At 45.0% G+C, this 27,362-nt stretch overlaps 1 protein-coding gene across 1 annotated transcript in view; it reads left to right on the top strand.

Moving 5' to 3' along the window:
- Arhgap44 (Rho GTPase activating protein 44) overlaps positions 1-27,362 on the top strand; it is a 171,161-nt gene that overhangs the window by 42,639 nt on the left and 101,160 nt on the right. The gene's annotated exons all lie outside the window — the stretch shown is intronic.

The following is a 27,362-nucleotide window of genomic DNA, read 5'->3' as shown; positions in this document are numbered from 1 at the left end:
GAGGATAAAGGGCTGAGAGTCAGCAGGGAAGATCTGCACGAGAGTTCCATAGAGCAGCTCATCTTTTGGACCAAGAGCTGTGACACTCACTGTCCAATGCCAAGGACTTGGTAAGGGTCCCTGTGCCTGAAGGCTTCCTGAGAACTTTAACGCTAGAGGGGGCTGCTCCAGATCCCACCAGCCTTCTGATTGGTAACCAGACTACTACAGGAAGATGACTTGAACCAAAGCAATGCACTGTGTGACAGTCAATTTTGTGATTAAGATGGGTACGGATTAACTCATGGGTAGGTACTGTATACAGTGTGGACACACTGGAGAAAGGCTGAATCATCTGGGGTGAGATGCTGCGAGATTTCATCACACTACTCAGAATGACCCAGAATTGAAAACTTATGATTTATTTTCCACTTATTTATTTTGGGTGGCAGTTGATTATAGGTAACTGAAACTCTGAAAAGTGAATTCACAGATTGAAGGTGGGGGCTACTGTGTATCCTCTGTGTGAGGAACATACCTGTTATAGGGCCTGTTCAACATTAGGGAACCAGCCCAATTAAAGCGTATGCCTATGTTAGGTGACAAGATTCATTTATGCCATCAGTAAGTAGGTGTTCACTGTGTCTTCTGCATTCAGTTGGCATTGGGCATTCAAGATGATTTCTTCCTTCCCTGTGTAACTTATTTTCTAGTAAAAGTGATTTTTCTCAAAAGAGGTACCGTGTTTGTGTATTAGAATAATGTGAAGAAATCAATGGGAAGCAATTAATGTGGAGAAGCTTCAAACATTTTTTAAAGTTTCTTTTACACTGCATCTCTTTATTTGTAATCATATAAATATGATAGTTCTGTTTTATTTTATACTCATATTTAGCCCATTAGGTATAATTTATTTTAATAATTTGAAGCTTAATTGATTTTAATTATTTGGAAGTTGTGGTTGCTAAGGAGATTAAGAAGCAAGCTTGTTAAGAGGCTAAAAGGGTCTGAAAAGCAAAACATATTTTTTTCCCTTTCATTCCAGAGCATCTTATATAACAGAAAGAGAGAGCATCCCTTGAAACCCCGTGGCTTCAGGGGCTCATCTTCCTACAAAGCTTAATTTAGAAAGGGCATATCTCACCCGGAGAAAAAGCTTTTCAACTAAGATACAAACAACAGAATGGGGCCAGTATGAATTTTAATTGGAAACCTAAAATTCAGTGGAGTAGAGGTTTCCTAACAGGGGCAAGAATAAGAAAAATACATGTGTGTGTGTGGGGGGGGTGGTATTTATACAGTATTTTTGGTCATTGTGTTAGTCAGTTTTCCATATTCACAACAGAACACCTGAGATTGTCATGTAAAGAGGAAGGGTCTGTCTTGGCCTGTTGTCTCGGAGCCTGTCCGTCAGCGCTGCTTTGGGCCCCTAGTAGCGAGCGCATCACTACAGGGCATTTGTGGCCGAACACTGTGCACCTCATGGCTGAGAACAAGGGGAAAAGAGGAAGAAGTTATGGCTTCACCATTCTCCTTGAAGGCATGCCTCTGATGACCTCCCCCAGGACCTCTTAGAACCTCTGTCTCCTCTCAGTTCTGCCAAACTGGAACCAGCACCCCAGAAGCTGCTTCTGTAGTCCTGATCCAGTTGTCCTAAACCTGGGGGGGGGGGGGTGTCACAGCTTGTGTCCCACAAAGTTCAGTCACTGGTCTTCAGAAAGCCAATTAAAAGAGACAAGTTAGTAGTGAAAAACAGAAAAAGGAACTTAATTCAGTGTGGGAATTCATATTGGGAAGAGGGACAAAGATCCAGCGGCTCACTTCCCGAGTCCATCTTTAGGCTCCTGAAACAAGAGTAAGGATTAAATGGAAGGCAAAGGATACACAAATCTAAGCAGTCCAGCCAAGGTGTACCCACCACTCATCCATCATTATTTGGGATCCTCTAATGTGATCTGAGAAGTTGTACATCTTTTCTGGAGATGAATACTTGTGCGTCATTCTCCCAACATTAGATCCCAGGGAAGCTCCCATTTCATTGGTATCCATTGTTTCAGGATTCTGATAGTCAGATTTAGAGATAGATGTATGTGTCTCTTTAAAAATCTTCATTTCTGCCAGGTCATGGCATTGCCATTCCTTTCTTTTATCTAAAATGTATAAAAGCATGTTTGGCATTTCTGTGGACTTCACTTTTACAAATGTCTACTTATGTAAATTTAACACAACTTATACTCTTCTTCTGTTAATTAGCTTTTGTCCTAATTGGCTTCTGAGATCCAGCCAAAGGCTGACGATGAAGAGGGTGTCCCTCACCCACTCTGCAGTGCTCCGAGGAGGTGCTCTGGTGTAGCAGGAATCTTAGAAGGTCTTATTAATAAAATCAAACCTGAGCCAGGTATTGGGGTGAATGCTGGAAGGTCAGAGAGACAGAACAAGCCATAGCTAACATCACCTGGCCAACTTCTCAGCTGGTCTTGTTTCCTCAGACTGGAAGCTTCTGAGTCCTCATATCCAAATGGCTCTCAGCTGAACTGTGCTCCAAAGCCTGAAAGCTTAACCAGCCAAATGCTTCTAGTTTCTGGTCCTCATGCCTTATATACCTTTCTGCTTTCTACCACCACTCCCTGGGATTAAAGGCTCGCTTTCTGGGATTAAAGGCGTGAGTCACCATGCTTGGCTGTATCCTTGAACACATGGATTTCTGCCTCTGGAATGCCAGGATTAAAGGCGTGTACTACCACTGCCTATCCTCTATGTTTAATATTGTGGCTATTCTGTCTCTGACCCCAGATAAGTTTATTAGCATGCACAATATTTTGGGAAACACAATACCACCACACTCTGGTTTCTAGTCTACCTGAGGACAATAGTTGTGCTTCACTGAGAACCCAGAACCTATCCTTTGGAGCTGGGTAAACCAAGCCTTAGAGGCATGCAAAATCCTGGGTTTGGTCTCTTACATCAGCATCCACTCTTACCTCACAACTACCTTGGTTTCCCCTAAGCCAGTTCCTCCATTTCTGTCTCTCTTTGATGGTATTGTAGAGAATAACAGACTTGGAGGCCTTTGAGGATGGACCCTTCCCTATGACCCCTTTGGACCCTCCCTCTTCCTCTTTTTCTGGTAACACTAGAGAGAGGTCCCCTCTTTCGTGCAGTTTTTTTTTCTCTTTCTCTTTGGGGTTGCCGCCCAGCTCCCAAATAATCACACAGAGACTTATTCTTTCTTATGAATGCCTGGCTTTAGCTTGACTTATTTCTAGCCAGCTTTTCTAAAATTATCCTGTCTACCTTTTGCCTTTGGGCTTTTACCTTTCTCTACTTCTGTATATCTGTTCTTTCCTTCTTATTCCATGTCTTGCTGGGTGTCTGGGTGTCTGGGTATCTGTCTGTCTGGCCGGCTGGCCCTTGACGTTCTCCTCTCCTTTTTTCCCTCTTCTGTTTTTCTCCTTCATTTATTCTCTCTGCCTGCCAGCCCTGCCTATTTCTCTCTCCTGCCTCACTATTGGCCATTCATCTCTTTATTAGACCAATCAGGTGTTTTAGGCAGGCAAAGTAACACAGCTTCACAGAGTTAAATAAATGCAATATAAAAGAATGTAACACATCTTTGAATCATTAAACAAATGTTCCACAGCATAAATGAATATAACACATCTTAAATTAATATTCCACAACACTTTGAGATGGAAATTACCAAATGCAGAGGTAGAAGTAGCTGGGCTTTGTTGAGGCCCATTAGGAAAAAGCTACTTCTCCCCGGAAAGGAAGGAAAAAGAATAAAGCATGATTTTAATGAGTCTTAACAATAAAAACCCAGAGTCAGATATCAAGGGTGAAAGCTGAAAGATCAGAGAAGCAGAGCAGGCGCCACTAGAAACTTCTTATCTCTACAAATGCTCAGACCAAATGGGCACCGAGATCCTGTCTCCACCTGCCTTATATTCCTGTCTCCACCTCTCTAGTGCTAGAATTAAAGGCAGACTAGTGCCCATCTCTGTTTTTCTTTTAAACTGGTTCAATCTCATGTAGCCCAGGATAGCCTTGAACTCCTAATCTTCCTACTTCTTGAGTATTGGGATTAAAGATATGAGCCACCACTGTCTGGCTTCTATGGTTAACTAGTGGCTAACTCTGCCCTCTGATCTCTAGGCAAGCTTTATTTGGGTGGAGCACAAACAAAATATCACACAACAAAAGAAAGAAAAGCAAGGAAAGAAAAGAGAGAGAGGAAAGGAAAATCTAAGTTCTGTCTTTGGCTGTGGTTGGAGACTTGACGTTCTAAGCTACCTAAAACACTACTCACTATAGTCTCCTCTTAATCTAGCTGGGCCTGTTGATCACTTAACTAGGAGTCCATCCCCAGAGATGCGAGTTCACTTGAAGACATGCTAAGGGGAAGGGAGGACTAATTATCCCCTTCTGGAGACAATGTATGTATCCTTCCAGAAGCTTCTCCCTTAGGGCAACACTTGCACTGCTTCCATGAGGCAGGCCACAGACAGAGCCCATCCTCTTAAGTCAGAAAAACATAACTTTTCCTTTTCCTTATTTTTGTTTTCCTTTTTTCGGACGCTGACCAAAGGTTTGAGCATGTTTTCTCTGACACTCTGGGCTTTCTCACTCAGTCTCTAGAGCCCCACTCACCTACTATTATGCAGCAACATGCTGACCTCCATTGCAGAAGCCATAGTTCCTCTCTTCCTTGTCTTTATCTGGGCAGCTGCCAAGATTCACAGCTTATCTGCTCTGGTGTTTTTCTCTCAATCTCTAATAAAATTGCCCTTGAGCTTCCTTTAAAATTTGTTTTTAATTTCTTTTATTGATAATTAGGAGCCCCAAAAGGAGACCTTATAGTTTCCTCAGTAAAAATAGTAGGCAAACAAGTAGGTTATTTAATTATACATCTTCATGTCATAACAAATATTTAAGTAGCATCTTATAAAAATCTATTTGATCCTTTCATGAATATTATTTAAATGTAATACCTAAAATTTTTACCTTTATTAAAAGTTGTATGCTTACAGAATTTCCCTGGGAAGTACTACATGGTGTGAAGGTGGGGTATATATACTGTTTGTGTGTATATGTTTATAGTTTTTCTAAAGAAGCTTTATAAAATGTCTGGAAGAAAACACATCTGCTTCATCTCCCATCTCTGACACTGTTTTGGACATGATCAATCTGTTGCTGAGGTCATCTACTGAAGATTATAATTGGCTTTTATTGAGTTTTTCAACTCCAGCATCATTTCAGTTTGGATTTTCTTTAAGAATTTAAACTCTGTTTTTATACCATCTTAGGATTTCTATTCCTGTGATAAAACATCATGACCTTGGAGAGACACAGGTTTATTTCATCTTACAAATCTCAGGTCACATTCCCTCACTGAAGGAAGCCAGGACAGAAACTGAATCAGAAACTATGGAGGAACACTGCTCTTACTGGCTTGCTTCCTGTGACTTGCTCAGCCTGCTTTCTTATACACCCGAGGATCACCTGCCCAAGGGGTGGCATCACCCACAATGGGCTATGCCCTCCCACATCAATCATGATCAAGAAAACACCCCACAGTCTTGCCTAGAGGTAAGTCTTATGGGGGCATTTTGTCGACTGAGGTTTCCTCTTCCTAGATATCTAGGTTTGTGTCAAGCTGACAAAAACCAACCCATACACATACTTTGGATTGACTCCTTCATTTTGTTCTTCTATTTGTCTTTGAGTAGTTTGACCATATTTATAATCCTTCTTTTGATTTCTTTGTCTGGGAGTTCTTCCAGGTCATTTTCAATAGGGGCTATTACTGTGGGATTTGTATTTTTTGGAGGAGCCGTGTCATTTTGGTTTTTCTTATTGTTTTTATTTCTGTATTGGGATTTGCACATCTGGAATTAGTTAGTTGACTGAGTTTTTTTTTTTTTTCCTTTTTGTTTCCTTTCTTCTTTCAGCAGGAGGGGGCTAATTCTTTGCAGGATTGGGATATTGATTCTTCTGTTTATCTGACATTTGGGGGTACAGCCTCTATTCCATCTCTTCTGCTTGTCAACGACAGACTGGTCCCTTCAGTGGCTTGGTTAAGGAGTTTGGAGCAAGTTTCCTCAGGCTGTATAGACTGGTCTTGGGTTTCAAGGCTGGAAAGAACTGGAGGATCCCAATCAATCAGCTGTTAGGACTTTCCTGAGTCCTGAGTGGAGGTTTCCCAGCCACATGTAGTAACTGAAGAATCCCTGACACTGTCAGGTTCCTGCAAGGGGCTGGCAGGAGGTGGTAGTCCCTGACCAGTGACTATGGGGTTTTGGGGTAACACAACAGGAAGGTACTGGGAAGGGGAGTGAGGGTAGCCTACCTGGGTCTCACTACTGTGTGGGATGGCCTGTGGGTCCCTGGCGGGGAGCAGGCTGGGATCTGATGAGTTTCCAAAGAGGACCAGGAGGTAGTGATTTTCCTTGGAAAGCAGCTGTTGGGATTCCTCCCACGGTTCAGGGACGGTTGCCGAAGAGTGGGGAGAGAGAGTGTAAGAGCAGAGGCAGTGGATGACTAATGAAGCAGTGGTTTTTGGACACAACAAGACTGTTGTGGAATATTATTATAAGGTTGTTACTTTTGTTTATGTTGCATTTGTTTAACTCTGTGAAGCTGTGTTACTGTGCCTGTCTAAAACACCTGATGCTCTAATAAAGAACTGAATGGCCAATAACAAGGCAGGAGAAAGGATAGGTGGGGCTGGCAGGCAGAGAGAATAGATAGAAGGAGAAATCTGGGAGGAAAAATGAAGTAGCCGGAGAAGGAGGAGGACCCTAGGGGCCAGCTACACAGCTACACAGCAAGCCACGGAGTAAGAGTTAAAGTAAGATATACAGAAGTAAGAAAAGGTAAAAGCCCAGAGGCAAAAGATAGATGGGATAACTTAAAGTTAACAACAGCTGGCAAGAAACAAGCCAAGCTAAGGCTGGACATTCATAATTAGGATTAAGCCTCCTTGTGTAATTTATTTGGGAGCTAGGTGGCAGCCCCTCCCCCCCCAAAAAAAAGCAAAAACAAACAACACAAGACAGCTACACATATGAACTCATAACATCTGTGGCAGCATGTATAAGACCTGTGCGAGTTAAAGCCACACAAAGCCCCAGCGTGGAGAGGGGAGGGGGGTATGAATTTCCATCCCTAGCTTAGGAGTCATTCATTGGCTGTTAAGAACTGCTAGGGAAGAGTCGGTTTTCTTTAAGAGTGTAGCCCATGGTTAGGCAACAGCACTCTAGTGACCCCTGGGGTGCACTTACCACTCCTGGGGGCTGCATTAGTGGCAGGAGATACAGACTGCTTAACACAGCCCCCCCCCCCCCCCCTGCTTCAGTCACCACAAATAACCCATTGTTAACCGAAGAAAGTGCAGTTGTTCTCTACAGGTTTTCATTTACCTGGATGAGACCCGGTCTCAGATACCTTGTGATTTTCATGTCTGAACTTGCCTTCATATCTTTCGTTCTGGCTGAGTAGGAACCTATAAAAAGCTAGTGGGGGTTTTTCCACCATTGACAGACTACGTTTTGAGTGGTTTTATTGTTTTACATTTTCAATTGTGTGAATTTTTTTTTTCACTTCCCTCTTGGCCCCTCGTCTTTTTCAAAATGATTCATTTCATGCAGATTGTCTTGATTTCCAGCAGGGTGAAAAGATTAACCCGGAAATGAAACAGAGATGGTCACAGATTGCTAATGTCAGTTGCTGTAGGATGTAGAGACTGTGATGGAAATGGGGAACAAAGACAAGACAAAACAAAAAGCAGCTACCATTCATGCCCAGATCTTTAATTTTTCATTTACAAAATCTTAGACACTCCAGTTCTCGAATATTCTCCAGACATGACAGCCTGTCTGTTAGTGAAGCACCTCGCCTTCTTCCCGCTTGGCTGCAGACGAATTAATAAAACCTAGTTTCTCAATTAATCTTGTATGACTTGGCTATTAAGTATTGAAGATTTTTTTGTCATTAGAAAGTTTAGTGATTGAAGGGGACTCACGCACAGCAGGGGCTCCCTCCAAGACCCAGATTAGGCACAGACCCCACCCAAACACCTGTTTTCACAGAGAGATCCTCTATTAAGCAGGGAAGAAAAGTTTAAAAGTGGCTGCTTTCTGACTCTGGCAGAAAAACAGCAGCAAATGACCTTGCAGGTGTAATTTTTAAGAAGAGAAGGAGGGAAGGTCTGTGTTTGGAGGGGCTGGGATGCAGTGGTGAAGGAGCTAAGGGAGGAGGGGAAGGGAACAAGGGAGAAGGGCAGGGATGTTTTTTCCAGGGGGACAAAGGACTGCCTCTGGATAGAGGAGAGACAGATGTCGCGCATAGGAAAATGGCGGTTTATGAAGGTAAAAAGGAAACATTGTATTAGGTGTTTCATTTTAATTGGGCATGTTAATTAGGTGAGCCAAAGGGGCTTTTGGTTGCTGGACTTCAGTAGCTGGACCTTGGTAGTCGGTCTCAAGAGGAAGACGTGGCCACATAAGGAGATAGACCTTGGTGGCTAGCTTTTGGAGTAATCTAACAGTTTTTAACAAGGCAGAGGGAATGGGAGAGAAGGGCAAGGCCTGCCAGAGCCACCTGTTCTGTGGGCTAGTGTCCCTTTAGTGATAAACATACATTGTTTTGCATCCCCACTATTCTACTTGGATCTGTTTTGTTGACCAGTCTCCTTGTGCAGTGTGGTTCAGATGCCACTCACTGCCTCAGCCTCAGGGAACACATCTGGTTAGGCTAAATTGACAGATTCTTATGGCCAGAGGGCTTTGGGCTCTGTTTTTAGCTTTGTAATAATGTCTCAACCATGCCTTGGCTTTATTTTGACCTCAGATTTTGTTTTGTTTTTTAACTGTGTGTGTGTGTGTGTGTGTGTGTGTGTGTGTGTGTGTGTGTCTGGTGGTGGTGCTAGTGGTGCACGTGAGTGCAGTGTTTGCAGAGGCCAGAAGAGGGTGTCAGATTCCCTGGAATTGGGATTACAGGCAGTTGTGAGCTGCATTATGTGGCTGACGTGGGTGCTAAGAACCAAACTGAGGCCCTCTGCAAAAGCAGCAAGTGCTTTTAACCACTGAGCCATCTTCCCAGTCCTCTGTTCTCAGTTTTTAAAGGAAAGCGGAATTATTTTTATAACCAAGGGCCCACCTACTGGCTCTTCCATGAGAATAGGAACACACAGTGTCTGGCCTGGAAGAGCCAGGTGGGCCAGTGAAGGATGAGGCCTCATGCCCCAGGCAGCAGATTAGGAGTCCTATTCTAAATCATTGTGGGGGACATGTGGGTTTTACTTTCTTAAAATGCCATAGATAAGAGGATGTGATTCACATCATAGATGCAGTGAATGTGGATAAGAAAATATTGGGCTTCTGGCAGAGTCATGGAACTCAGGAGAAAATCCTGTCCACATAAAGCCCACTGGCAACTATGGAATGGACACAGTCTGCCAGACTGACAAGAAAGAATACTGAGATCATGTCCCGGGCCTGCAGGACTCTCATTGTGCCCTTGAGCCAGAAAGAGAGAGAGAGAGAGAGAGAGAGAGAGAGAGAGAGAGAGAGAGAGAGAGAGAGAGAGAGAAAGAGAGAGAGAGAGAGGTGTATGTGTTCTTCCAGCACTTGAGGAATGTTCCAGCAGATTAGAACAGACTACAGCCAGGGCTGCTGCCCTCCAAGCCTGGAAGGATTGTCTTGCAGAATTAGCCACAAGTAACCCTTTTCAGTTCACTGAAAGGCATGGCCTGCCCTGGCAGCAGCCTTGGAAATACAGTACAGAGGAAATTCACCTCAGCAGTGAGGGAGAGAACTAGAAAATGGGGCTACCAGAGACTCAGCCTCTTTCTTTGACTCATGGTCTTTCGGGGACAGAAGAACAAGCAAGGTCTCAGAACAGGTTTGTAGAAATTATTATCCCCAGCGTAGCATGTGTGGATTAATATATATTAAACCTTTAAAATGTTATAGTGTAGTTTAACCTTCCAAGTAGCATTATGTCACCCCTCAAGCTGCAGTCTTCTGATTACATCAGTCGCTGTAGACACAGAATGGATATGTTCTCCCAACTCCAGACATCTGGTATTTGTGTGAGACAATCTCCCTGAGTAGCTTAGGCTAGCCTAGAATTCACCATGTAGACCAAACTGTCCTCAAACTTGTAGACATCCTCTTGCCTGTGCCTCTCTTGAGTACTAGGATTACAGGTATGTACCCACCATGTGCCACAGCACTGGCTCTTCTGCTGTGTTTGGGAATGGAAACCCTTTTACCCCATGTATACAGTTCTCCTCCCTGAGCCCTAAATCAGGTTTGCATGAATAAACACCTTCCTCTGTCAGAGCATCTGATTATCTACTTTTGTCTATAATTGCTGCTTTTTAAGGGCAGTGATGTCAAGGCTTGCCTTGTGTTCAGGTCTCCTATCTTCATCCTACTTCCCACCCTTTTTCTTGTCTCCTCTGGTCTGCTAGGATGCACCTGTCTTTCCCAGATCTCAGGTAATTGTTTGGGTGTTGGCACCTTAAATAATCTCCCCAACTTAAACACTTTCTGGCCAGACATATGGCATCCACTGTAGCCTTTGCTGTCTGTTGATTTTGTTCTCTGTTCATTCATTATATGCACTGTTTCCTTTTATGTCTTTGAACCTGGCTGTAATGACTGCTTGTAGTGATTAGCTTTAATTGTCAACTTGACACAGCCTAGAGTTATATAGGAAATAAGCTTTGATTGAGAAATTACCTAGATCATGTTGGCCTACAGTATACTTTTATTAATAATTGCCATTATCATGTAGTTAGACCCCCTTCACCTCCCAGAACACACACTCTCTTTCTCTCTTTTATAAGCATGCACCTATGCACCTACATGTGCACGTATATGCACACACATACACACGTGTTCATGCACATATGGGATACCACTGTATTGCTCCATGGAAATTCTCAGAGAAGTTCAGCTGCCTCTATGCAGGCTTCGAAACTTACTTCCTCATGCTGTCTAAGTTTAGAGGCCTGGAGGGAGGTTGGCAATGAGTATGAGACTTGTTGCCCAAGGTTTTAAAAGTCAGCTTAAGAAGACATATCTGAGAGTAGGCAAATGAGAAGCTTTGTCCTTGCTTTTAAACTTGGCTTTTTTTTTTTTCCACAATTGTGGCACACAGAAGGGTTGTTCCTTAAGATACAGTCAGCTGGCAAATGAATGGGTGAGCCTATGAACACTTGGGGCTTCTCTCCTAGGTTGTTTTAGACTTAGTTCTGTCTGGATAGGGATCAGAGCCTAGTGAAGAATTAGAACTCTCATTTTGATTGGGTGTTTTAGAACAAGAGACATTTACATGGTCATATTGAAAAGAAGTGCACATGAAATAAGACATTTTCCCAATGCTAGATCTCTTCAGGCTTTCCCTTGAAGAGGCAGCCACACAACAGTTACAGTGGACACTCAGGTGTTTACACACCTGTGTGCACACTCACCCATCCACCCTCTTTTTGTAAACCATGCACGTGTTTTGTGTCTACTTACACTTCTGCCCATCATCACATGTATTAATTAGCACAAATAGATGTGTTGTTTACGACTGTGTACTATTTCATTATATTACAGTGTGTTTAACCAGCCTCCTAACAAGGAGCACTTAATGTTGGAAATGTCATATTCCAGAGCATAAATCGCTGTCAAGGAGGAATTGCTAGTGAAAGTAGTTTCGTAGTGTTGCTAATTATCTTGAAGATTGAAAACATCTCCTAAGGCCCTGGGACCTGTCATGACATCATTCATGGAGGTGAGTGTATTAGTAAAAAGACAGGGTTGATGAGGACTCATTTGCTATGTGCTCAGTTTCCCTGCTCAGGCAGTTGAGTTTCATTTCAAATACATATCTGTCAAGAATTTGGCTCATACTGCAGAGCCAACTTAGAAGAAATCTTCCACTACAAAGCGAAACTTCCGTGGTGTTGGGATGGAGCTGAGAGTTCTTTAGCAAGGCATTCTTAGGCTGTCCAGGGTTAACCCATGAAGTGGTACACTACCTGACTGCTTTCTGACCCCTTGTCAATTTTATGCTTCTTACCTGTCCTCATCCCAGCATAACATAACTTGGTGAACTTCTTTAGAATAGTAATTGAGGAGAACTGCATGGGCTGATTGGACAGGGTATATTCACATGGCTAGTTATGTCCCCAGGGAATGGAGCTCCTGAGGTCTGAAGGAGCAGCCTGCCCTGCATCCTGCTGCTCTGTCTTGGAGGTGCTTGAGAGGCCTGCGAGAGATGCCAGCCCACTTGATCTTCCTGCATTTTGCTCTTTCATCCCCTACACTTTCCATGAAGCTTCTACTGACTTCAAAACAAACAAACAGAAACTTAACAGTCTAGTCTCAGTTTACTTGAATTTTTCAAATAATTTCAGCTTAATCCGGCTTTGCAACTGAGCCAGTATTGTTCCTGAAATTGTTATTGCCTCTGCAGATGGTCTAGTGTCTGCGCAGGGCAGGCTAGCTGAACTCAGCTAGTCTCTCTTAGGAGCTGTGGTATTTTTAGTGTGCACTCGTATAATGTGTAGTGTTTTAGGAGAGTGTATATGGCACCGTGTCTGAAACGTACATGTTCTGTAGCTGTAGAGAATGCCACAAGGATCAAGTGACCAGAGGAATGTCAGTTAGAACATGCTCCTGGCCAAAGACAAGCACCAGCCTGCTTCTTGCATCTTGCTGATTTCCCTGCAGATGGAGGGGAGCCTGCACTGTGATGAAGCATGCCATAGGGGTTTCTGTGTTACATACAGTATTAGTGCTGACGTCACAGGATCTCCTTTCCTGCCTCTGAGAGTGTAGATTTCCAGGTTTAAAGTGGCTCATTATTTCTGCATGGAAATGCCACATGCCACTTCAACTATATTATCACTGTCTACCCATGCGTTTCACTTTTTGTCAAGGTCAAGTTTGTTCCCTGTGAATCTATTTGTCCTGTGCCTCATACCCATGTCTGAATTTGTTAATGTCTGAGCAGACTTCTGAAATTGCTTGTCTGGATTTTTCTTGAAGTTCGTGCAGAACTAGGCAATGGTTAACTGTCATATTTTCTTATTGGGCAGTTTCTGTGTTCTTAGAAGGAACACAGAACACATGTTTATCAAAACAAAGGTTGGCTGGATTCCAGCCTTCAGATTCTTGCCCATAAAAGCATTCAGATTCCAAGTGTGGAGACCATTCAAGATGCATCTGTTCTGTCTCCAGTGAGTCCCAGCTAGAGTTCGTTTGTCAGAGGTCTTCTCCGAGTGTCTACAGACTTGGGCTAGAATGTGCAAGGGCCGTTAAACAGGCCTTCCAGAGCTTGTTCAATAGCAGGTAGCCCAGTATGGTGGCGCTCACTGTCATGCCCAGCCCATGGAGGCTGAAGAAGGATGGTTGTCATGAGCTGGAGGCCAGCCTGGGCGACATAGCCAGTCTGTTTGCTGCTCAAGCCTGACAACTAAATGTTCGATTTCTGGAGCTTGCTCACGTGAAGGTGGAAGAAAAGAGTCACTCCACAAAGTTGTCCTCTGACCTCTGTGTGTGCTGTGGCATAGCACATACCCCCCCCCCCCACACACACACCTACACCCACACATGTAATACACACAATGATAATGTTTACATTTTTTTAATAAAGAAATGCCAAACAGAAGCTGTTGGTGAAGCCGCCCTTAGCCTGCTCGGCAGTTCCTTCTGTGCCTCTCATTATCTGCCCTTGGCCAACGAGAACCAGCTTCCACGGCTGCCCCGATGCTTTCGGGGACTCTCCAGATGCTCGTGACCTTGGCTGGTCGTGTTCACCTGGGCCTGATTTTCTGTTTCACTGCAACAGGATCTTCTTGCTGCTGATGTTATTCAAGTATCTTTTCTTCTCTCTGGCCTTTTGTTGTTCAGTGGGAGTGTCTCCACCGATGTCTGCCCCCATGCATCCTGCTCGTCTTGGCTGCTCAGTGAGAATGGTACAAACACAGGCTGACAGATACTGATAACAAGGCTTCGAAAGGGTCGTGAATCATTGACTCTGAAGTAATGATTCCTTTGGGATGTGCCATGTGGTGACACAATGTGAAAAGGCACGAAGCATTTCTTTCTTATCATTTTCCCCTGACTGTGGTGATGGAGGAAGGAGATCGTGACCTATGGTCTCAGTTAGGGTTCCTCTTGCTGCAACCAAAGGCCATGTGCAAAAAAGCAAATTAGGGGAGGAAAGGGTTTATTTGGTTTACATTTCCACATCCCTGTTCATCACTGAAGGAAGTCAGGACAGGAACTCAAGCAGGGCAGGAACCTGGAGGCAGGAGGTGATGCAGAGGCCATGGAGGGGTGCTGCTTACTGGCTTGTTCTCCATGGCTTGTTAGCCTGCTTTCTTATCGACCCCGGGACCACCAGCTCAGGTGTGTCCCCACCCACAGTGAGCTGGGCTCTCCCCATCCATCACTAATTAAGAACATGCCCTACAGCTGGACTATATGGAGGCATTTTCTCAGTTGAGGTTCCCTCCTTTCAGATGACCGTAGCTTGTGTCGAGTTGATGTAAACCAGTTAGCACACACACCTAGGAAGCGCTGGAGGGGCCAACTGTGAGGATCCAGCCTGCTGTTCACAGCAGTGTTCCTGTGATTCAGGATGCAAGCAGTAGCCCAGAAAAGAGTGTTCCGATGTTCCTCCTACTTCAGTTCAGGTGAACCAGGTTTGTTCCTGGCTGCTAGAGAAGTTGGTAAGCCTGGCCGTGGTTGAACGTCTATGACGTAGACAGACTTGTTGAACATAACCTAAGAACACATGTAAAGACATGTATTAAACTTAAGAGCTCCAAACCTCAGACAGAGAGCATCCTTCACCTCACTCTGTGTTTGCAGACAGGATGCAAGGTGTAGACACATGGAGGGAACCTCCTAAGATCCAGCCCTGGACCGACCGAGTCAGGCTCTCATAGTTAGACACGGTGTCGCCGGTTGCTTCCCCTGCTTTTACGTAAACACCAAAGGACCTCACATTAAAGTCCGCAGAATGACAAGGAGAGAGTGTGTGGCTGAGAAGTTAATTGCCTACTCAGTGTGGAAGGCCAGTGTCCTTTGCGTTCCTATGTGCGGTAGGATGAGTCTGGAGTCTCTGAGCCCGTGGGCAGAGGTCAGGGGAATGGCGGAGGCTGCCCTATGCCCTGGAAAAGTTCACCCGTCTTCTGACCTCCACATCTGTGGGTATCAGGGTGGCCCCCACAAGTTCCATAAAGGGTCTCACCACCCCCTTCTTCACCCTCAGTGACACCAGCCTTGCATCCTCTTGTGTGCCAGTGCTTGCTTGGAGGCAGTAGGGGCGATTCCTTCCTCCTTGGGTCCTCAACCTTGGCACGGGCTCTTTTCTGGCACAAAGCAGGTGTGTAGTAAGCATAGGCAGGCTCTGTGTAGGATGTTTGGTAAATGGCAGATTACATATATGGGGTCCCACAGATTACCACGGTGCTGAAACATTCCACTGCCCATTGGTCATGGCCATCAATGACTTCATGGTGCGGGGCATGGCCTGTGTGCTTGTGATAGTGCAGGTATGAACAAACCTGCCTGGCTGGTCATATAAAGGCAGAGCAGGTACAGCTGTACGCAGTGCATGATGCTTGGTGACAGTGAATGACTGCTACCTGTCGATGTGTTTGCTATGCTTCTGTTGTTACTGTAGAGTACTTAGTCACAGAAAAATGTTTGCCATAAACCTGCTTACTGGGGATGCCATGGCAGCCTCAGGGTCTCATGCTTCCTTCCCAAGGCTCTTCATTCAACCTTTTTGTGATTTTTATCTCCTTTTGTTTTGCTCATGGCCAGACAGCTGCTCAGCTGTCATAAGCACACACATGCACACACACACACATACATACACACATTTGCACACATGCATGTACACATATGCACACACAGACATGTATACACACAACACACACACATGCTCACATATTCACATGTATGTGCACATAGACATTCCACATGCACACAAACACACATGCATGCACACACATTTGCATGCATGCACATCTACTTGTACACATGTGCACACATTTATACATAGATGTACACACACAAACACACAAAGACCTATATTCACATATACACATGTACATACACATACACACCTGCACTTGTACACATACACACACAATATACATGCACACATATCTACACACCTGTACACAAGTGTGTACACACATATACATGCACATACACATGCACACATACACACACCATGTAGGCTTCCATGGCCATGATCTTTGAAGTGGATGCAGTGATGAAATGTCTCAGCACTACACTTTTCAGAGTGTGCGCCCTCATCGGCCCTTGTTTGGCTATAAGTTAAGTAGAAGGTATGAGCCTGTCCTTGCTCTCATTTCAACCTGGTGAGTTGCTTTGCTTTACCTTGAGAGGACTGATAGCATATAGTAGATTGTATATTCTAATTAAATTACCTCACCACTGAACCTTCACTTTTGAAGGTTTTTATTTTTTCTTAAATAATTATTTATTTTATGTGCATTGGTGTTCTGCCTGCAGGTATGTCTGTGTGAGAGTGACAGATCCCCTGGAACTGGAGTTACAGACAGGTGTGAGCTGCCGTGTGGGTGCTGGGAATTGAACTCAGGTCCTCTGGAAGAGCAGCCAGTGCTCCTAATGGCTGAGGCATCTCTCCAGCCTCCACTTGTAGTCAGTTTGCACTGCTGGAAATGTAAGAGTTTCCGCTGGTGCCCATGTTGTGCTCTCTGAGTGTGTGTGTGGGCCAGCTCCACCTTGGCTTCTAAAGAACTTCATTAGATCTGGTCGATTACCTCTGTTGCTCTCGCTTCTCTTTACTCTTTCATACTTAGAAAGAAATGCTTTTTTTTTTTTTTTTTTAATTTGAGGCTATTTGGTTTCCATAGTCTGTCTTTTATTTACTTTTTTTTTTTCCTTTTAAAAGAGAAATGAGTGTTGGCTATGTAGTATACACAGAGAGATTTCTGTTTAATGAGTGTTGGCTATGTAGTATACACAGAGAGATTTCTGTTTAATGAATGTATCCCCTTCAGAATACTTTGAAGCATTTGCCTATGCTCCTGACACCGTGTAGCCTCAAAAGGCCCACAACATGTGAGCCTCCCCACCAGGGCTTGTGAGGAGGGGAGGGGAGGGTAAAACACAGACACCTAGAGCAGCAGGATGGACCTTCTATAGAGATGGAACACTGCCGTGATAGTGGATAGAGCTGTGCATGAGATGGAGGTAGACGGGACTCAGCAGGGCAGGAGAAGGTGTCTTGTCCGACTGTCTTCCTGTCCATGACCTTCATCCTTTTTGTGGTCAGAGGCTCTCAGTTACCCAGATCCACTGTGTATAAATGCCCTGAGAGAGGTCAGCCCAGCTCCCTGCTATCAGAGTGACCTTTATGTGGGCCGCAAACCTCTCCTGCACACCCATCTTACCACACTCACTCCCTGCCTCTTTGTGATTCCTGCCTTAGCTGCCTGAACATCCTACATCCTGCTCTTGCTTGAGTGGTTCTCTCCTCCCTCCCTGCCTGCCTCTTAACCTGCCTCCTGTTCCCATGCTCTGTTTCCCTGGGTCCTGGCCAGTTAGTCCCTTCCCTACTGACTGACTTCTTCTGAAGCAGCCTGCCTGGTTTCCCTGTACCTCCCAGCAGCCTATAATGACAGCTGTTGGGGGAACACAGGGAGAAAGAACCAGAAGGGGTAGGATGACTTGGGACTTGGTGCTGAAGGGCCGTGGTGATGGTGAGCAGGTGAATAGAAGCCCTTCCCAGGTAGCCTCAGTGCGGAAAGGAGGGCAGAGAACAGACAGAGTTCTCAGCTTCTGCAGCCATAGCATCCATGGAAGTGGAGCAGTGTTAGCCACTTAGGAACAGACCCGGGAGGAAAGCAAGCCTGTGCACATAGTGGTGGGTACTGAGGGAACAAATTCTTGAGAGGTACAGCTCTGGAGGCCTGTGAGGCATGCTTGGCAGGAGGGAGTCCTAGTTGGTGGAATCCACTGTGGGGTGCCACAGAAGAACACTTGCCGAGCTCAGCTTCTCAGAACTCAGAAATTCTAGTCTTCTCATCCAAGTGCAGGCCCCCAGAAAGCTACAGCCCCAAACTTCCCAGCCTCTGTTTTCTCAATGGCGTGACACTCCAGCACAGTGCCCTTCACAAGCTGCCCACAAGCCACATCAGCCCGTCACCATCCATATTCAGGTACCACTTCTTACCATACAGCAAACACTGCTTTAGTAATGGTTAGGCATCATTGCATGCATGCAGCCACATGGCAGCAGCTGCTGGCCCAGGCTGTAAGCAAAGCCTAGGAGGGACCAAGGGATTAGACACGGGCAGAGGAGTAGGGTACGATTCTGGGAGTTACCCAGTTGGAGGTGAAGGGTCAATGTTAGAAGGCAACAATGATTAAACAAATGTGCCAACATAGAAGGTGTATAGCCACCAGCCTGCTGCCACATCCACTTCCTTATGCCCAAATGATGACACTCAAGGCCACCGCCATCTTTTGTTGGAGACAATGTATCACACTGTAGTCTAGACCGGCTTGGAACACACAGCAGTCCTCCTGTCTCATCTCTCAAGGGCTGGGATTACAGGCATGTGCCACCACTATAACCTTAGCCTAAGGGGGCTGCTTCCTGCTGGTCTTCTCTTCCCTGGGGACCAGGGAAGGCTGCTTCCTCAGAGATGGATTTCAAGATGCTCTAAGCACTGCTGGCTTATTTCTCTGCTTCTGTTCTGGTCTTCCATGTCCTTCAGCTTTGGCAGCTGACGGCCTGGTGACCACAACAGCTGGACCTCCAGGCTCTAGCTTGATATCCGAGCAACCAACTTCCCTCTGCTTGGACTACCTGTGGTAAGAGAAGCACTGTACAGGGCAGGAGGCTACAGGATCCCGCCTGCACTGGTAACTCCCACTTTCAGTCTCTTCATCCCCTGAGATCCCTGCTGAGAAACCAGCAGCTGAGGAAGAAAAGGTGTCAGAGTCCTCAAATTCCACTTACAGTCTGAGTGGTGCCACATTTTTTTTAAAGCACTTTTGGGTGACGTGACTGCCATGGGGTCAAGCATGATCCTGTTAGTGCCCTTCACCTTCTGTAAGTAAGCCGAATGGACTCACTGCTTCACCAAGATGGACTTTGTAGAATCAGTACATTGGTAGGCCAGTGGTTCCCTACTGGACTGAAGAATTAGTTCATGTCTCCCAAGTGAAGGATTTAACTCATTGTAAAATCCACATCTCCCCCTGAGGATTAATTATCCTGTTCAATGTGGAAACACTGAGAAAACTTAGATGAATCAAAAGAGAACACACCATACCATCAAGAATGTTCTTAAGGTTTCTTTTTCCTGTGCATATGTACGTGTGTGTGTGTGTGTGTGTGTGTGTGTGTGTGTGTGTGTGTGTGTGTGTTCAATTGCTTTTTAAAAACCAAGTTAGGGTAGTTTGTATGGGAAGGCTTTGTAATTTTTCATTGGCAATATTGCCACAAACCCAACAAGACAAATACACAGGATGCTCATGGCCAGATGACTCACAATGCTGGAACTCTGGGAAGTACTTACCTGTCTGCTGTGTGCCCCCCAAAGGACCACATGTCAGACTTAGTTACAAGCCTCGGGTACTGCTGGTGTGGTGGAGCCCTCAAGTAGTGGAGTGAGGGGAGAAGACTGGAACAGGGCAGTGCTGTTGGGACTCAGTCCCTTCCTCTGTGTTTGGCAACCATCTTCTTCACCACATGTTATTGCCATGGTATTCTGCCTTGTCATAGGCCTAAAAGCAATGGATGGGGCTGACTTAACATGGACTCAGACTCCTGAACTGAACCCATATAAACTCACTTTATATCAGCTATACCAGTGGAAATCTGACTCACAAAGTCTGTGAATTGGAGAGAATATCATGAGTGTTGATATACAGCTGACTTTGCCAAGGTGGCTGGTAAAGGGAGGTAGATGTATAGAAAGGTCTCTGAAGCTCACTGTGGAGAGACGGCCAGGTTGCAGAATATGAGGATTATGGAGAAAAGAAAATGCACGTGTATGACCTGCATGCATGTGCATGTATATATAGACATCACAAAGAACAGGATGAGAGACTAGGAGAGTTGTTCTAGGGGACACTTTGCTGCCAGCTTGGCCCTGCCTGCCACGTTCCACCTGCGTTAATGAGCCCACCAGAATCTTTGCAAAGATTGTCAAGTGTGTTCTCCCAGGCTGTCATTTGTTCATTGTTTTTCTGTCTTTCCCCCTCTGTGGCAGTTTAAGACCTTTTTCTTTCTTCACTGTGATTTCTGAACGGGGACTCCTGCCTGGGAAGGCCTTTCTCACCACCCCTTCATATACGAGCTGTTTCCCTTGATTTTTTTTTTCCTTTAGCGTCTTATTATCTTGCAACTAATTATTAAACCCACTTTGATATTTGTTTTTCTATGTGATCTGAGCAATGGAATGCGTCCAAGTAGATATCCAGTTTTCCCAACACCATCTATCCAGCAATCAGTGGATCCAGTTTTGTGCATTCTAAGACCCCACACATCCTTGGAATGTTTATTAAGATTTGCCTAGCTTTGGGAGGGGGTGTCTCTTTGTTTATAGTAGCCCAATTAAGTGATCTATTGAGGTTAGGCTTTGAAAAACACTTGTGTGATGAAGTGTCTGGAGGCATCCTGGCACCAAATGAAAGCTGCTATTGTCCCACAGAAGCATAAACAGCAAACTGTGGACATAATGCCTGGGGCAAGCAGGGTGTGTACCTTCAAAATGCCCTAGTTGTTGTAGAGCTTTGGCAAGGCCTTGAGTTGAAAAAGACAAAACAAGACACAAGCCTTAAGGTGTTTTATGAAAAGGTGAGGGGGCTGGAGAGATGGCTCAATGGTTAAGAGCACTGGCTGTTCTTCCAGAGGACCTGAGTTCAACTCCCAGCAACCACATGGTGATTCACAACCATGTACAACAGGATCTGATGCCCCCTTCTGGCATGTAGGTATACATGCAGAGTACTCATACATAAAATATAAGTAAATAAAGTTTTTTTTAAAAGCTGGTTTGAGGAATTGGAGAGACGGCTCAGCATTTTAAAAAAAAAGAAAGAAAGAAAAAGAAAACAAAAGGTGAGCTCCTTGTAGAGACTGGACTAGGCATGCTGAACAACAGCCAATAGTCCCTGCAGGGGAGAAGCTTCATGGCAAGAAGCAGTCATGTGACTTACCTACCTGTCCTTGCCACCTTGCAGATTCCTCTGCACTTGGCTGTTGAAGCCACCGACCTTACAGGCCCACCTCCAAGCAACTGTTTTCTTTTGTTTAAAATTCCCAGACGATTTAGTGACCCACACATCGTCCTCTGTCCAGGGATGGGAGTTGCCCACTGTGTGTGGGGGACTGCACCTGGAGGCATGGAGGCAGATGGAACTAAGTCTGTCAGGCTTGGCAGGTAACTGTCCTTCCCTCTGCTTCCCTACAGTAATTCCTCAAGCTATTCGTCTTCTTTTTTAAGCAGTAGGGTGACTCTAGAAAATATTGAAAGCTGGCCTCGGGCCATTATGAAGTAGGTGAGTTTATTTCTGCATACCCATCCTTCACTATCTTCTGTAATAGAAAGTTCCTCTGAGAAGGCACTTTAGAGAGTCACTGGCATTCTGAGCTTCAGCAAAGCCGTTATCTATTGTGCGCAAGGGTTCTTGAGCTTCCTTTACTTAACCCCTTTTCAACTGAGAAATTTTTACTCAGCCCTTGGTACATAGCTGCCTGGCATATGTAAACAAACATTTACTGATAATAAATCATAAACTTAGGACCCACCAGTTCTTTAGTATGCATAGAATTCTACCATTTCCTAAAGAGGAAATCAGATCTGCATACTAATGAGGTGGGTGTTCATGTTTGTCTAAAGTAGTGCTATTAAAAAACACACCAATTTGATAATATACATGCAGAAGAATGTTGGTAGGAAAATATTAAAATTCTTCGTTTTCTATAATCCAGTTATTACGTTCTACATCAGAGAAAACTTGGTATATACAGTAAACTCATCACATCCAGTGGTCTCCAGTCAGAGTCAAGGGGTTTCAGACAGTGCTCCTAGTGTCTTGTGTTGGGATGGGCTGCACAGTGCCAAATGTTCATGCTCTGTGTTCTAAACCAAGGATGCAATGAAGTCACAAATGCTGCCAGAAATCCAGTTTAGATCCATTGCACGCTTGATTTTGAATTGATCTTAGATTATTCCCTGCACATTCCAAACCCCTTTTGTTGTTGCCATATTTTGGAGGAACCCCAACATTAGCTTATGTGACCTCCATATAGTGTCATGACACCCAGATGAAGAAGCTTGGGTATAGAAGTAATGGATGTAGCCAGCCTGTCAGGTCAGGTGGCTCTTTTTGTTTGTTTGGTTGGTTGGTTGGGTTTTTTTTTTTGTTTTTTGTTTTTTTTGTTTTTTTTTGAGACAGGGTTTTTCTCCATAGCCCTGGCTGTCCTGGAACTTACTCTGTAGTGATGGGGGAATGTTTTTCTGTACACTTAGTATTTGTGTTGCTCTGATTGGTTGATTAATAAAGCCATTTGACCTATGGCAAAGTAGCTTAGAGGCAGGTGGGAAATTCAAAGAGAGAGACGGGAAGAAGGCGAGGGAGATAGATGCCAGCCAGCCGCCCAAGGAGCAACATGTAATGGGACTCAGGTAAAGCCATGGAACATGTTGCGATACATAGATTAATAGTTATGGGCTAATTTAAGATATAAGAGCTAACTAGCAAAAAGCTTGAGCCATGGCCATGCACTTATAATTAATATAAGCCTCTGTGTGTTTACTTGGGGGGCGGCGAGTGGGAGAGATGTGTCCTGACCACTGGCAGGCTGGGACACAGGAAATCTGGCTACACTGTAGTAGATCAGGCTGGCCTAGAACTCAGAGATCCACCTGCCTTTGCCTCTGGAGTGCTGGGATTAAAGGTGTGTGCCAGCACTGCCCAGCTAAGTCAAGTGATTCTTAATGGCTTCTCCAGCCTTGGTCAAGCTAAGTGAGCTTGCTATAAAAGCCTTAGTTTCCCTCTCAATTAAATTACATTGTTAATGCCCTCAGCCTCAGAAGCATATGAGAAGCATATGGCCTGCAGCAATGCTGCCTGGGAACTCCATAGCCCTGTGCTTACCCCAGAGGCTGAGTTTTACTTTCTGTTGTTTGTAATCCCCAAATAATGCATCCTTTTTTTTTTTTCAAGCAAAATCTTTCCTTCACTTCTTGCTACATTTTATTAAAACATATTTGTCTTGCTTCTTTGAACTCCAATGCCATATATTACTAATCTCCTGTTCTAAAACAGACTTTGCTTCCCCAGTCCCCAGCTTGGGGCTCCCCTGGCAAACTTGGTCACCTGGTTAAGGTATGCTGGTTAGGCCTGACTGTGTAATAAACTCTTACAGACAATGGAGTCCTAGGTTGCTGAAGAAAAGAATGTTGAATTGTGGTATTTGGGGGGCAGCCAAGGAACAAACACTTGAAATAACCAGATGTATCTTACTGGGATGCAGGAGCTTAATGCCATGTGAATCTCGCTTCCCAAGGAAAGGAAGAAGTAGCCTTTGCTGTATTCTGCATTGATTAGATCTTACATAGATGCCTCAGGTTCAGTAACTGTTCATTGGAGAATACTTGAGATCCTACAACTCAACCTAGATCAAAATACTGAATACCATTGGCCCTCCTGATCCATGGGCTTCACATCCATATATTCAACCAACCATGTATCAGAAATGTTTTTGAGAGAAACAAAACATCAGCCCTAAGCATGTGCAGACTTGACCTTCTCCCTTCCTTCTCCCTACCACTCAGAATCAAAACCAGGGCCTTGTGCATGCCAGGCAAACAGTCTACCACTGAGCCACATCATCAACCCAGACTTTTCTTTGTTGGCAATATTCCCTGGACTATACAGTATAGTGACGTTTCCCTAGTGTTTACAGTGTATTAGGTGCTGTATGCAGGCTAGAGAGGATGGGGTCTAGTGGATGATGTACATGGCTCGCACACAAGAACTTTATCTTAGGGGCTTGCACATCCTGAGATTGGTATCTGTGGAAGTCCTGGAACTCATCCCAGAGGTAGTTAGGGTTAATTATATTTAAATTAGAAAATAATGAAGTAATTTTTTTTAAAAAGCTAGATATATGCCATGAATTGGATGCCCAGCCTGTGATGTTCCTTCCAGCCTGTGCTCAGGGCTGTGTCTCTCTGCACCAGTCTGGATAATGCCTGATCCATAGGCTTGTGTAAATACAAAGGATCAGGTGCTGATGGCATTGGCCATGGCCCGAATAGGATACAATGGACCCTCACTATAGTACCATCTCTCTTGGTAGTCATGGACATCTGCTGTTGAAGAGATCCTCTCTGAGTGTTTTGTTTTTCTAGATTTATATTACTAGGGAGAAAAAGAGGCCTTCCAGTATAGCCTTTCTGGTAAGAACTTTCTGTAATGGGTTGAAGCTAGCAGACTTTTCAAGGAAATGATTCGTGACCGTGTTTCCTACAGCAGGATGCCCTGCCTGCCAGCACGTGGATTGTTTCAGCTGCTTGTGTTATTTGTTCCTTTGTGTCTTGCCCTCTTCAAGGGGGGACGTGTAGATTTATCCAGCAGATATCAGCAGCTGTTCCTAAAGATTATGTCTGATTTGAGGCCTATCTGCTTTTAGTGGGGTATGGCTCCTAACGAGCAAGGTGCATGTGGGCTGCTCTCCATGGCTTGGCTGCCATTCATGCTGCTTGCGTGTTTCCACTGAGATTCCTCTTGCGAGGACTGGGTCAGTTCTCCCTTAGGTACATTTTGAGATGCCAGCATTTACTCGAGCTTGGAAGGAAGGAGAGGAGCTTTATGCCAAGTTGTAGTAAGCCTTTGGCTATGTACTAGCCCACGGTGTGTGGGCACAGAAATCCCAGGATTGGAAAGTACCAATTGGGTTTGTACTTCTAGAAACATCCAGGTCAGCCATATGTGGGAATCTGGTGCACACTGGCTGCATATCACTGCCTTCCTTCACCTGGTCTACTATCTGTACATTGTGATCAAACTCTAGAATCCCCTCCTCCCCAGACAGCCCCCTCACTGCCCTGGCTCTCATCTTTCCAGGTCCCCAGGAGGAAAGACTAGGAAAGTCTTCCGGGTTTCTGGTTGTGATTTCGGCTTTGTTGTGGTGTGATCCCCTTTGATCCACAGCCATCCAGACCCTTTTCTGTAGCTTAATTCCATAGCTTCTTGGTGGTACTTTTTTTTTTTTTTTTTTTTTTGAATGGAAAAGAACGCTGAAGGACAGGGAGCCACCTTGCATTGAGTGATGTCTCCTTGGCCTGCTGCAATCTCATTCTAGTACACGCACATTCGACCCGATTTTGAAATCTGGTTTTTGCAGATGGTGACGTTCCGATGAAGTCATTAGGCTGAGCCTTAACCCCTCATGACAGACCCAGACACACTGAAGGAGAGGTAAATGACACCAAGGTCCACAAGCCAAGAAGCCCCTGGGCCATCACAGGCTAGAGTGCAGACCTGGACAGCTTTTGTCTTCGAGGCCTCAGAAGAACTAGGCTTGATCTCTGACCAAGAGGCAACAGTCCTCCTAGTCTGTGCATCCTTGTGCACAGTACAGGAGTTCTTCGTTAGTCCCTAGGTAGGTCTTACTTCCTCTGTCTAGAGTGAGGCCATCATCCCATCAGGTCAGCCCAAAGCTGCCATACCGTCATCACTCAGTGTCTTCACATTGCTGTAACGTTCATGCTCTGGGCCGACACCAGAGCCTGGAAGGGTTCCCAGCTCTTCTCTGTGCTTTTCCCTGAGTGCTTCCTGACATGGCCCATCCTCATTTTTCTTTCTTTTTCTTTTCTTTTTTTCTTTTTTTGAGTCATAATGGCTATCTTTTCTGTCTGCAGATGCATTCAGGATTTGTTCTGAGAGGACACAGTGCACAGATAGGAAGATGATTACCGCTAAGGAAGAAGGTGTTCTATCACATTCAGTTCAGACTCACTGGAAACAATACATCACGGGCATGGCACCTCACACAGCAGGGCCACATGGAAGAGAGATGAGCTGGCAGAGGAGGTTGAGGCTGAGGGTGTGTCTTTATTGAAGTGCACGCTTGAAGGAGTGGGAGATGCCAGGAAGACTTGTAGCTGCAATCTGGGCAGCTTCATCAGTGTTTGAATGGAAAGGATGGTCCCCAGAGGTCTGGCACCCAGGTAGAGCTGTCTACAGGGAGTTATGGTGGAGGATATGGATATGAATTGGTTGATTTGCATATCAGAACTATGCTGGGAGGTGGTTGTTTTTTACCTCTGAGAATTAACAGCTTTGGGAGGAGCCTTTCTAGGTCTGGAAGGCCCCAAATATAGAGCATCAAGATTATAGAAAATAATGAGTTAGTATGTCATCTTTATATATATATATACACATATACATATATATATATATGTATATATATAAGTGTATTTAAGTGTCTGTCTGTCTATACCTCTCCTCCCCTAGTTTAGACTATAGAATTTCTAGTCATGCCTATACAGCTCCTGACTGCTATGTTCTCTAGCTAGATCTCCCCCTCCCCCGCATGACTCCTTTCAGAAGACTGTCGAGAAAATCCAGTCTTGTTATTTGATACCAAATGTCCATGCACACCCTTTTCCATGTCCCTTTTTCTTAAGAGTTGACCTTAAGAAAGCAGAGCTGCAATGCTGTCCACAGGCCTATACTTGTGTTTTTTGTTTTTGTTTTTGTTTTTAGCTTCTGGTATTCTAGCAATACAGTCAGGGTTTCTCCTGGGCATTTCATTTGTCCTCAGAGAACCTGAACATTTTATGTTTGTCTGGTTTCTATTTTCCAGCCTCCAAGACAGTCTCCTGCCTTTCTTCAGTCAGCTACTTCATGCCACTCTTGTTTAGTGTGAGTGAGATGGGCCCCACCCTAGCTGGAGGAGGGATGGCTATTGGTGCCGTGGTTTGGCTGTGGAATAGCTTCCAGAGCCTCCTGGTTTCAAGGCATGGTCCCTAGACTGGGGCTGTCTGAAGGTGGAACCTGGAGGAAGTGGGGTCTAGTGAGAGACCCTGTGGTCACTGAGACCAAGGCCCTGAAGGAGGTGGTCGGGACCTGGTCCTGCCTTTTTCTCTCTTTGCCCCCTGGTCATGAGATGGGCGGGTTGGCTCCTCCATGTGTTTCCACTCTGGCCCTCCACCACAGGCCAAAGCCCCAGGGTTCACTAGAGCCTCCCAAGCTAAGTCACGGGCACCTTTTCTCTTGCTGTGACCACATTACATCAGCTCTTTTGATAAAGTTGCCGAAGACATCCACAGGGTCAGGATT

Source organism: Peromyscus eremicus, chromosome 8a (assembly GCF_949786415.1).
Source record: "Peromyscus eremicus chromosome 8a, PerEre_H2_v1, whole genome shotgun sequence".
Classification (NCBI taxonomy): domain Eukaryota; kingdom Metazoa; phylum Chordata; class Mammalia; order Rodentia; family Cricetidae; genus Peromyscus; species Peromyscus eremicus.
Note: the sequence above shows the minus strand (reverse complement) of the source record. Positions and strands in the feature narration are given on the sequence as shown.